At 35.8% G+C, this 12,695-nt stretch overlaps 1 protein-coding gene across 2 annotated transcripts in view; it reads left to right on the top strand.

The window, feature by feature from the left end:
* The window catches only part of PCDH9 (protocadherin 9), a 699,152-nt gene that overhangs the window by 478,260 nt on the left and 208,197 nt on the right, over nt 1-12,695 (top strand). The window lies entirely within an intron of this gene.

Below are 12,695 nucleotides of genomic sequence, written 5' to 3'. Positions count from 1 at the left end.
TCAGTTTCAGACTAATACGTTACTCCACTAATCTTGCAGAAAGACATCCAGGTGATGTGACCTTTTATACAGTTTGCACTTAAATATCCGTTTGGCAAGAGAAATTAAAGAAAAAGAAATGCGTGTAAAGCCCTGAAGCGTTGGATTCATTCCTTAACTAGAAGTTTTAACCCATGGATTTAATGCATAGCTTCTGAGAATGTTAACTATCATACATATTAAGGCTACTTAATTCAGATTTAACAGTAGGAGTTTTGGAGGTCTGCCATGTACAAAGTAGAGTGAGAGAGGTAAGCACTCCCTGATGTTAGGAGGAGCCATCACTCAAAATTATTTCAGCCTAATTTAATACCGTAGATTTGCACAATGAAATCTTATGGCAGATTTGTGTTTCAGTCAAAAGTTTTCATTAAACTCAGAATAAATTTTCCCAATTACAGTATCTGTGTATCAGCATGAGTGATTTTTGCTTTGTGTTTTCAGAGTTTGAATAAAAATATATGGTAAAACCAATTGAGGCCATTGCCCCTTATGGGATTTTGTTAAACTGTGGTTATTGAATGTAAAGAATAGCAATATGAAGATATTATTAATAACAACATAATATTTCTTTCTTCCAAGCACGTAGGATATTAAATGACAATGAATAGGTGTACAGCAAATTTTGAATTACAGTATTTATTATGAATATGACAAAATTAATTTTTAAGGGATATATTTTGTATCATTTATAGTATTGAAGTTCTCTGGAATTGGACGTACTAATTAATGGCAAAATGAAACTCTCAATTTAAAAGTTTCACATGATTCGTGTTTTGAATAAAGACATAATTATTGTGAATAGAGTTTAAAAAATAGATCATGTGTGCAGGAATCAGACACCACATCTTTTTGAATCACTGAGATCTATCTTCAGGTAGTTGATCTAGGAGTACGCAAACAGGAGAATTTAGGCACGTATGTTTGATGGGAGGGTACATGATCATGCCGTTTACAGTTCAGTTTTCCCAGGTTTTGATATAGACAACAGTTGGAGTGTTCCACAGTTCTATTACTCTCTCCTGTCTTGTATATCATAAATCCCTTTATGAGGCTGACCATTAGCTAACACAGCTGCTGCCCTGCCAAGAACTTAGGAGCCCAGGAAAATGAGTATCCAAGCCTGTATGTATCTCATACCAACAAAGAACACTATTCAAGAAATTGGTATGCTAAGGGAAAATATGTGCAAGATCATGAATAGTCAGAACAAAGTTTATGCATGTCACTAGACTTATTAATGTCCATTTGTGATTCATTAAATTTGAGCCTGCAATTCACAATCGAAAATCCAGTTCTAAGATTAAGTGTAAATAGCTTCTGTGGACTTGAACAACTACCTGAAGCATTAATAGTGGTGAGGAAAGAAAGTAAGGAATTCTTGCTTTTCAGGCTTTTACAAATAATAGCCTGAAAGAAGTGGGATATTAGTCTTGTCCTACTCCAGGAAACTGTCTCTGCCTTCTGTGGTCTTAGAAACACAAGTGAATACATTAAAACCAAAAAGATATAATGTAGAAAGAAAAGCTTTAAGAGAAGCGTCATCCTGTCCTTTTTCTGCTCGTGGAATATTTTCCTGCTTGAATGTTTATCACTAGATGTGGAAATCTGTAAAGCAGAGAGGAAGAATAGTGGAAGGAACTGTCCATGCATAGTAGAGAGCAAATGCTTTCAACTACATAATAAGTGGAGAGAACCAGTGTAATCTTCCCTGAGCGGAGAGAAGATGCAGCAATTGTAGAGAAAGGGATTTTTACAGTGTACCTTCTTGGAACATATACTGGACAACCCACTGACAGCAGTTTCACAGATTTATGGCAAATGGATGATAAAGCCTAGTAATTAGTCTTGGTCTGCATTCAGCCTGTAGACAGGTTTGGTGCACTAGGGAGAGTGATAAAGCAAAAATGATAGGAAGTAGTCAGTACAAAGAAGAAACCAAAAGCATAATTAATGGTTAGGCTTGGCAAAAGAATCTGGGGGTATATTAGGAAATTGTTGTGCACCAACCCAAAGAGAGACAGCAAGACCTTAGTGTTGTGCCAAATAACTTCAAAGTTTGACTAATCAAGATAAACTGGACTAAAGTAGGCAATATTGCCTTAGAACCTATGTGAACTGGCTAGCGATAGGAATCAAGACAAAAAAATGCACAATTCAGGGGTGCAAACTGAAAAGACAGGGTTGAATGAGAACCAAGATCTTAATAGGCAGAAAACACAATACAAGGCAGTCTACAGCTTTCATGATGTGCTCACGTAGCTTGGTCTTGGAGGCATCCAGCTGGTCATGAGGCATAACAGGCATGAGTGAACCAGAATTTTTGTCCTGCATGTATAGCATCCCCATACTGCCTGGGAAATGATTGTCCCCTCTATCATTTCATCTGAAGGCAGTCAGTGTTGTCACACAGTAAGCAGTTTGGATAAGCAGAATTGAAATGCTTCTTGGCTGTTTCAGCCGTTTTACTTCTAATCACACTAAATTCCTCTCTGGGCTTCACTACACTAAGAGGAACACTGACTATATTCATTATTCCCTTTGTAAATATAACTTTTAGGGTAAAAGAAAGGTTTGCAGTCCATGTAGAAACCTGCCAAGGAGGTCAGACAGTTCAAAATAATCCATCACCCTAGTTTTGCTATTTATATCTGGGGAGAAGATGGAAGTGTTTAGTCATCAAACTAAAATCTCATTAAGGAATAATTTGATAAAAATTCTGTGCAGAAAGCCTTGAGATTTTCATTCCTTCACTTGATTTTGCATAGCTTCCCTTGGGAAATCTCAGGACTATTATGCCATCACCTTATAGTTGTGTCATTTGCTTCTTTTTGGGGGGGATGGGGGGGGTGAGATGTATATTTTTTTTGGTTGGTTGGTTGGGTTTGGTTTGGGTTTGTTTGGTTTGGTTTGGTTTGGGTTCAATTGGGTTTTCTGTTTGGTTTGGTTTTATGCTCCTCTTCTCTGGTTTAGATTCATGATCACTCTTCCTCTTTTAATGAAATTGCGTCCCTAAGGCTTATTAACTTAATATGCAATCATATAATCTGCTTTTGATTGTTTGCCCCTGAAACTGATACCTTGCTAGGCATCAGCAAAGGATGCTGAGTGTTATACATCTAAGTTTATAAGCAGTCAAAACTTTTACTCTGTAAACATTTTTCTTTTAAAACCAGTAAGTCATCCAGTATTATGCAACTCAAGTGGAACACCCAATCTTAGTAAAATATGAAAGCAATCTCCTGTTGCTAGAACAGGCTGCTTCTATTTTGGTTGCTATGGAGCTTTACAAGTAATCAAAATGCAGACATGAGCTATGACACACTGCACCTCATGTGTTCCATTGATAGAAACTAGGGACCCCAAGACAGTGAAACATGTATACAGGGATATTAGGTTGCCATATAGGCAAACCCTAACCTTCAAGCAAGTATTAAAGTTAACCTTAAAAAAGTACTTGCATTGAATTTTCATACTATGGGCAATATACTTTCATGATTGTAAAATAAATCTAACAGGAGTTCAGTAAAACCAATCCCAACAGTGCTTAGTGTTTTTTACTCAGCCAGTTTAGTTACAGAAGATCAAATACTGCAGAAGAACAAATGATGCAAGCCTACATAATGATACACTTTTATGTTATTCATATCATTAGGTGGAAATTTCCAAAGTTATTTCAGAGCTTCCTCATGTTCTTTATGTAACTGCTGTTTTTTAACAGTTTTCTCAGAAAGTTGAAGATTTTTGTTGCACTTTTTGCATACTAAGCTAGGTGTATATTTTTTGATCTTCTTTCATCGTTTAATCTGTTGTATTTATAATTTTCTTTGACTTTTTTTTGTTAGAAATTTAAACCAAAAGGTTCCAGGCATTTTGTTTCTTAAAGCATGTAAGTGGTATAACATATTTGATACTTACTACTTCTGTGTAGACATGTCCTTGAAATTAAACCAGAAATACTGGTTAAAAATTAAATGCAATTCTATAACGGGGCTACAAAAATGATGGACAGGGGTAGAGCAGTTGATGTCATCTACCTGGATTTGCGCAAAGCGTTCGACACTGTCCCACACAACATCCTTGTCTCTAAATTGGAGAGACGTCAATTTGATAGGTGGACCACTCGGTGGATAAAGAACTGGCTGGATGGCTGCATGCAAAGAGTTGTGGTCAATGGCTCAATGTCCAGCTGGAGATCAGTAACGAGTGGTGTCCCTCAGGGGTCGGTGTTGGGACCAGTCTTGTTCAACATCTTCGTCGCTGACATGGACAGTGGGATTGTGTGCCCTCAGCAAGTTTGCCGATGACACCACGCTATGTGGTTCGGTTGTTATGCTGGAGGGAAGGAATGCCATCCAGAGGGACCTTGACATGCTTGTGAGGTGGGCTGATGCCAACCTCATGAATTTTAACCATGCCAAGTGCAAGACCATACACCTGTGTCAGAGCAATCCCAGGCACAGCTACAGGTTGGGTAGAGAAGAGATTCAGAGCAGCCCTGCTGAGAAGGACCTGGGGGTGTTGGTTGATGAGAAAATGAACAGAAGCAGGCAGTGTGCACTTGCAGCCCAGAAAGCCAACCGTATCCTGGGCAAAATCAAAAGGAGCGTGACCAGCAGGTTGAAGGAGGTGATCCTGCCTCTCTACTCTGCTCTCCTGAGACCTCACCTGGAATATTGTGTGCAGTTCTGGTGTCCTCAACATAAAAAGGACATGGAACTGTTGGAATAAGTCCGGAGGAGGGCCACGAGGATGATCAGGGGGCTGGAGCACCTCCCATATGAAGACAGGCTGAGAAAGTTGGGGCTGTTCAGCCTTGAGAAGAAAAGGCTGCGTGGAGACCTCCTAGCAGCCTTCCAGTATCTGAAGGGGGCCTATAGGGATGCTGGGGAGGGACTATTCATTAGGGACTGTAGTGATAGGACAAGGAGTAATGGGTTAAAACTTAAACAGGGTAAGTTTAGATTGGATATAAGGAAGAAATTCTTTTCTGTTAGGGTGCTGAGGCACTGGAATGAGTTGCCCAGGGAGATTGTGAATGCTACATCCTTGGCAGTGTTCAAGACCAGTTGGATGAGGCCTTGGGTGATATCGTTTATTGGGAAGTGTCCCTGCCCATGGCAGCGGGGTTGGAACTTGATGATCTTAAGGTCCTTTCCAACACTGACTATTCTATGATTCTATGATTCTATAAACACATGGAAGATACGCATAAGTTGAAATCTAAAAATTGGCTGGAAGAATGGTTTTACACTATGTCAAGATGGAATAATTTAGTTATTCTTTAATGTGCAATATATTTATAATGTACATCACATTTTAATTTTGCCATTTTAAAGGAGCTTATAAGAAAAAATCTTTGAATGATTTGAAAACACTCTGACTAATATTTTAGGAGTAGCAATTGTCTAGTAAATTAGATCTTTGAGGTTTTGGGTAAAGATTTGGAAACATAATCAGAAGTATTTAAGATGGTAAAACCTAAACAAAGAAAAATAATTAAGTAACAAGAGGAGATATTTTGTGGTAATAACATAATTTTAATTGAACATTCCCTTAATAAAGCGTATCTATTTTTATTTTAATTATATGTAGCAATTCTTTCTGATATCCATGCTACACTTGCCTTGCATTTTTTATTTCTATAGTTCCTTTTCTCCAAGTGTTTAATGCCACTCAACGAAGGGAAAAGTGAAAAGGAGTTAAGTTGTGGCAAAACAATTGATGTCCCTTTAGGTTTGCCCCATGAGGATGCTCACCTAATAGCCCAAATCCCCTTGATTTAGGCCCCACAGTTTAACTTTTCAATATGTAAATATGGTTCCAAAACAAAGCAGATTACTTCTCAGTTTTACTGCAGTTTTAAAACAAGAAACACCCAAGTCTGGTAAAAGGGATTGTCCCTTAAGTAGTTTTTTATATAGTGACCCCTGGGGTACTGGGACTATACTTTTGTACATCAGGTCAACTGTCTGAAAGTAGAAACCTTTTGAGACCTCCTAATCAATCTCAAAGAACTGGAACTTTAATTTTCATTCCTACCAATGGATTTACAAAGCAATGGTATATTTTTTTAATACTTATTGTTTATCTTTCTTTAACAGTTTTTGGAAATATCTTCCAAGGCAGACTAGCTAAATAACTTTGTATAGATCACTTTTTTGTCACATCAGACCATTTCATTTTGTGATGGCTTAACATTGGCATAGGTTACCAGTAGTAGTGCAATTCCCCTCACATAGTAAAGGGGGATCACTTAAGGTAACGCCTCTTCTATTAATATATTTTAAACAGCTCCACAAACAACATGGAAAATGCTTATGCTTTCTTAATTCTTATTGCTTTGTCTGCCGTTAATCCCTACCTCGAGTTTGGCAACTGGAGCTCTTAAATCCCAGCAAACAGAAGTTACTTATTAAAATGATTATACTTACTTTGATAGATTACATGAGTCTGTGGGCATTCTGTTAAACCCGTGTATTTTAAAAAACAATAACCACAGCAGTGAAAGGCAACTAGATATACACTTTTCTGTGCAATATCAATGTAATCATTATAGGTTCATTTTAATCTGTCTGAGGAGCTGGGTCTGGTTTGATCATCAGTGGGACTGTAGTCCCTTCACCAGCCTCTTCAGATGGAACTACAGCCCTCATGCTGAGGAATCCAAGTTTTTCTGATATAAGGAAAATTCTTGCTCTTATTGACTGTATTCCCTCCTCCAGTTTCTTCCAATGGAACCCAAACTTTTCATGCTGAGGAATCCAAGAGCTTCCGATAGGGGGAACATTCCTGTTATTACCCCCCTGACTACTCCCTGCCTAATTTGAATGCCAATGACAAGCGTCAGTCATACACGTCAAAAATCGAGAATTTATGTCATTAACTTGCAATTGTGTCATTGGCATTGCTAAGATTGACTCATGAGTGGTGGTCTTCAGGCGGCTTGACAAGCAACATCTTCACCTAGCAAATGGCTGATTAGCAGGATATGATCAAGGAAAGTCTGTCAGACATATCTAACTCTATTTTGACCAACCTTTGTTAAAAACAAGCAAGCCGTGACCTTCTAATTACATAAATTCACTGACTAACTGTTAAAGTGTTTGTGGTTTAATTTTGACATTTTGTTTTACTTGAAAGTTTCAGTTTTTACTACCCTAGAAATTCCTGTAATATTCAAATGAGCACAGGACAATTTCAGGCTTACTGTCACTGATATTAAACAATAATAACATACAAAACAACTAAAGCATGCATTAAATAACAGATGTAAAACATCTGTGCTACATTTCAATGGAACAAATTTTTAGGCAGGTGAAAAAATTATATGGTCACTGCTGCCTTTTAAAAAGTATTTTTTATTAATGGACTAGATTGGTTTTATATGTAAAAGTACAGATATTAAAACCAGGACCAAAGGTTTTACTCCTGGCTAATTAATAGAATCATACAAGCAATTCAATTTAACTGGATATCCCTGTGTTGTTTGCTTGACTGGAAATGCTTTCTGTATATTGATATTCCATAAGCACTTACTTTTTTTAATCTCATATTGTGCTTAAGTTGTTGCATTTTTCCCTGTGCATACAACTCACTAGTTTGTATTTGTACAAGTATAATTACATATGCACTGAAGCCAGAATGATTCGGACGGTCAAAGAAACATGAAGGATAATATCCTTTTTAAAATATAGGTCCCACAATAGGTTAGTAAATGTGAGGGTTTTTTTAAGCAAATGCTTAAGTTTAATAGACAAAGTACTGTAAAAACGATATTGTGTTTGGTTGCTTTGGTAATAGCTTTATGCCAGCACCATATCAAAACATGTAGTTCAGTTACTTGGTAGCTATGAAACTTGCTAGGAAGTGCATGACAGTAAATCTTCAGATATAAATTGTAAATGCACTTTAATAATACCTCCTTCCCTAATTCCTTGAAATTGTTGTATTTATGCTTATCGTGTATGCATTTGCCTTGAGTTCCCTGCCTCCACTTTCCAGTTTTTTCAAAGAGATAACCTAATACATTATAAATGGTGTGGGTGAAGAAAAAGCTGCATTAAGGGAATTTGGAGAAAACCAGACAATTGGAATTAAGGCTTATTCTCTCCACTGTCATCAGCTCTAATATTTGGTAGTTTTTATAGCCTTTAAGCAAATTTACTGGATCATGACAATGACATCAAATACAATGTTAATACTAACAAATTTTGAAATCTGATATAATGTGGACTAGAATCCTATCTCATGGAAATTCATATAGATTTCAGGAGATGATATAAGGGAAATTTCCAGCATCTGGGAAGAAGATGTTACTTAAACAGAGTTTTATCTGCAATTCTCAGTCTTTTCAAAGAGGGAATAAGCATCACTAGTCAGCTAACAGTGTGATCATTATGTGGATATTTACTTTACAAGTTATATAACCAACCTTATCTTTTCTTAAGAAATGAGCCCATAAGAAGTATTTATTTAAATGGAATTCTGGTTTTGAATAAGGTTTCTGGAGATACTATTGAAAGCATACATTATATGTCATTGGATTAGATCGCTTTAAAATTCTATAATTTTGACCAGAGCTATCAGACTTTTCTTATATGACTAGTGCTCTGTAAACCATACAGTTCTTATACTTCCATTATCCTCTGAGTCCTTCTCTTCTCAGGATTTTTACAGTCTTGCTAGGGATCTACACCCATATTACCCCTCACAGAATGATCGCTTTTGGTATCACACTTTGTGTTTTTACATAGTTCCTCCTACTGCCTTCTCTCTAGAACAATGTAATTGGTAATGTAATTACAACACAAATGCATTTTTATTAAGTCACTGAATTTTAAATATTCCATGATTAATGTATCAGTGTACTGAAATAATAATTTAGATCTTTGTGTTCTTGAGGTATGGCAAAAATGCAAAGAATGTATGCATAATTGGTAAAATAAGTCCTAATAAGCTTTGATTTAATCCCCTCTTATTACTTTCTGTACAGTTCCTGTCTTGGGGCATCAATAGATATTAAATGCCTACTTTGTTCAAGAAATCTAGTAATGTCCACTGCAGTTAATTTATTTGTGAACAATTATTAACAGGGACTTAGAAGAGACAATTACTACTCCTGTCCTCTTGCTGGGGGCACCCAAAGGGAATGTGAGTGACAGCATGGCTAGTGGTGGTGAGAGGTTTCAGTCCGTTCTCCTAAGTAAGTGGCCCCCCTTAAAACTCAGAGTGTACAGAACAGGCACAGAAAAGCACAACTGCCAAGTAACTAGCCCTGTCAATGTCTATATGATAGAAACATCTCTAAAAAGCAACTTCAGTAAAGGTGATTTTAGAGTAATACACAAAATATTATAAAGTTATATTAACTCAATGTGCTTTTGTTTGCACTTGTTTGGCTTGTTTTTTTTTAAGGGGAGACTTGACTTGTACCTTTGCAATTAAATGTCTGATATCATGGATACCTGGAACTGTCTTTTCTGGTTTCTGTAAGACATTTAGAAGTCAAGGGTTTGAACCAGCCAAAAATTTGGTGCCTGTGAGAATATGGAAATCTAGGTTGTTTCTTTGAACAATATATAAGTTATTTTGCTTTCAATACTATAATTTTCATCGGGACTTTCATATTAGATAATAAGTGTTGATTTTCTGCAGCTTTTGGGTGGGTTTTGCATCCTTGTGTTATTGACAGATTTCTTTGTAACCCCCAACACAATATTAAAATTAACCTGTAAACTGAAACAAGTGTTAAGTTCTTGATTCACCCCTTACAAACATTTTTTTCTCCCCTTCCTGTATAGGAATACAAACATTCCTTCATAAGTACTTTGGTGAAATTACAAAATTCTTCAACATTAAACTATAAAGATAGGTTAGTTTATAACTTGAGATCTCCATAGCTAACTACTACCCTGATACTTAACTCTGTGAGTGAGAGAGGAGGAGACCTGTTGATTTGCAGCACTGAAACAAGCTTTTGCTTCTGTAGTAGCTGCAATAGATAAAATTCTTAAATAAAAATAATATAATCTCTGCTTCTAGCCCATATTTTTTTTAAATACAGCCTGAATTCTCCTAGAAATCTTCTCCCCTTGTAGGGACATAGCTTAAATCTATGCTGGTCCTGCTAGGCCCTCTGTGCTCCCTGATTAACCTCTGTGTATCTATATTGGCACTGTCTAAATAAAGCCAGAATGAGAGAAACATCCAAGGAAATAAAAACAAGTGATTCAATACTGGACACTGCTGTGAAAGCTCTGGAATTGAAGAGACAGACCTAGACTGCAGAAAGGTTCACAAAGATCAAATTGGGACTTTTTTTTTTCAGTTTTCCAAAGGAATAGTCTCTGAATAGAATACAACCATTCGTGGCATCCAAGCTTCATGAATTTGAAAGTGGTTGAGCAATTCAGTCCTAGCTAGCTTGCCATGTGGAAATGTTGATCTAGCATAAAGATGAAACAGAGAAGTATAGATTATTTAAAATTCTTTTCTTTCTCTAAGAATTTTGCTGTAATAATATAATACTTTGGCTAAAGATGCGAGCTACAGTTCCTAAATTTTTCTTTTATTCACAAATAAAAAATGCTTTCCTGCCTTCTTTTTTATCAGAGTAAAACTGTGTTTTTTGAAGTTCTAATAAATATTCTCAAAATTGAGAAATATTTATTTTTTCCCACAAATAATTAGAAGGAATAATATTTTCTTTCAATGCATGCCACATGTTTGTTAGTGGGTGGCTTATTCTACTTTTTATATAGAAACATGTATAGAATTAGGGCCACTTAGATTTTAGCAAATATTTGCTTTTAGGTCAATGACTGATTCAAAATGAATGAAATTTCTGACAGATCCAAGGCAGAACACCATTAATGAATAACTTTTTGTTGTTTTCAGTCAGATAATTAATTTATGAATTATTAGCCCATGCAACAATAGAGTAAATGCCTGAGTAAAACCACACTTTTTATATAATCTCTGAGAATTAGCATTGTGTAATAATACATCTAATCATTTTTATGATTTAAAATGATAGATTAAATTATAGGAAAATGACTGTTTAATAAAATTCAGCTGGAATGTTTTAATGTTTTCATATTATTGGAATTTTCTCCCATTCCGTCTGCTATGCCACCAAACCATTCTAGAAATTTCAATTTACAAAAGATGTTGACAGTAATATGATGAACTTAATTCAGTAAACAACCTAAAAAAGACCTAATTTAATCCAGAGGAAAAAAAGGCGTTTCAATATTTTATGTTTTATTTGGTTTTAAGTTCAGAAAATCAGTTAATTTTTTTAAATCTTAGGTGAAATACTTTTAAAAGCTATCTGCATATTTCAAATACTCATTTTCCTAGTGTTAAATCCTACCAGATTTTTATGGTTTAGTGTGGCTTTTGTTCTTAGCCTCTCTTTTTCTGGTGCAGACAGAAGTGTAATGGTATGCTGAAGAGAGCCAGTATTAGATCTTGGAAGGATTTTCACTGAGTTGCCTTTAATTTGTATCCAATTCAACCTCAAGCTTTAGATTAAGAACTTTTAGGTTAAGAACTTCAGCCTCAAATTTTAGATTAAGAACTTTTCCTTGGAGAAATAATCCTTGGTTTCATCTTTCCCCTCTCTACTCAGCACTTCTCAGTATTCTTATAAATAAAGAAATAAATAATGTAAATAATACTTACTGTAAAGTACCTGCTAGTGTTATAGTATCAGCGTTTAAAAAGTGAAGTAGTGATACTTTAGTTAGGGGATAGTAATGTCAATAATTGAACTACGTGCCATGGTGGACGAAGTTACAAAGGTTCATCATCACATCAAACTGAGCACAGGAGAAAAGGCTTTCTGTACTTGAAGGAAACTTCAGTTGATAAACTCTCTTACTATTAGAGTCCAAAGAATGTTTTAAAGACAAGCTGGTTACATTTGTTGCCAGCTGTAAGTACTTTTGCATTCTCCAGTACAGGAATACATTACATTTTAAAATACATGTCATCATCTCTTTGCTTGGCATCAGAATTAGACTGTATTTTACTAAAGCAATGGGTAACTACAATGATGAAAGCAAAGAGAAAGGTGTGCAGATTGGTTGGGCCTATTTTGCTTTTTTCTTTTTAAGACATTATGATTTATGTTACTGTGTCTAGTTGCAGTGGATTAAGCAAGTGATAAAAGGAAGTTACATCCTCTGTTTGCTAGCATTATGACTTTTTGTGTTTCAAAAGGCCGTTAAAATTCCATGTCCTTTGTTCTGTCTTCTTTCTAGTACTACCTGGAAAAAGCAGTGGACAAATATGAAGCATTAAGAAAAAAATAATTAAATAAAAGCTTTGAAAGTTTTATTAAAATCTAGTGAAATTCACCTCCTCTTTTCATCAGTCCCTAATTTTCTCTTTGGCAAAGTATTCCGGTCAAACCAGTCCAGATTATATACCTTCCACCATTACAATGTCATGCTCCTTAGGAAAACTTTTCTAGAACACCTGAAAAAAGTTTCATGTGGGTTCACTCCATTACAACAGCTTTGAAATGGCTTTGAAATGTACTTCATTACATCAACTTATAGCCCCTGGTGAGTCAGAGGGTATGGCAAACAATAGTAATAATGAGAGCCAGTTTGTTATGAAAGACAGAAAAGGTCAATGATGAAAAC

Source organism: Pezoporus wallicus, unplaced genomic scaffold (genome assembly GCF_028554395.1).
Source record: "Pezoporus wallicus isolate ANWC-B61680 ecotype Strahan unplaced genomic scaffold, APGP_CSIRO_Pwel_v1 contig_6926, whole genome shotgun sequence".
NCBI lineage: Eukaryota > Metazoa > Chordata > Aves > Psittaciformes > Psittacidae > Pezoporus > Pezoporus wallicus.
Note: the sequence above shows the minus strand (reverse complement) of the source record. Positions and strands in the feature narration are given on the sequence as shown.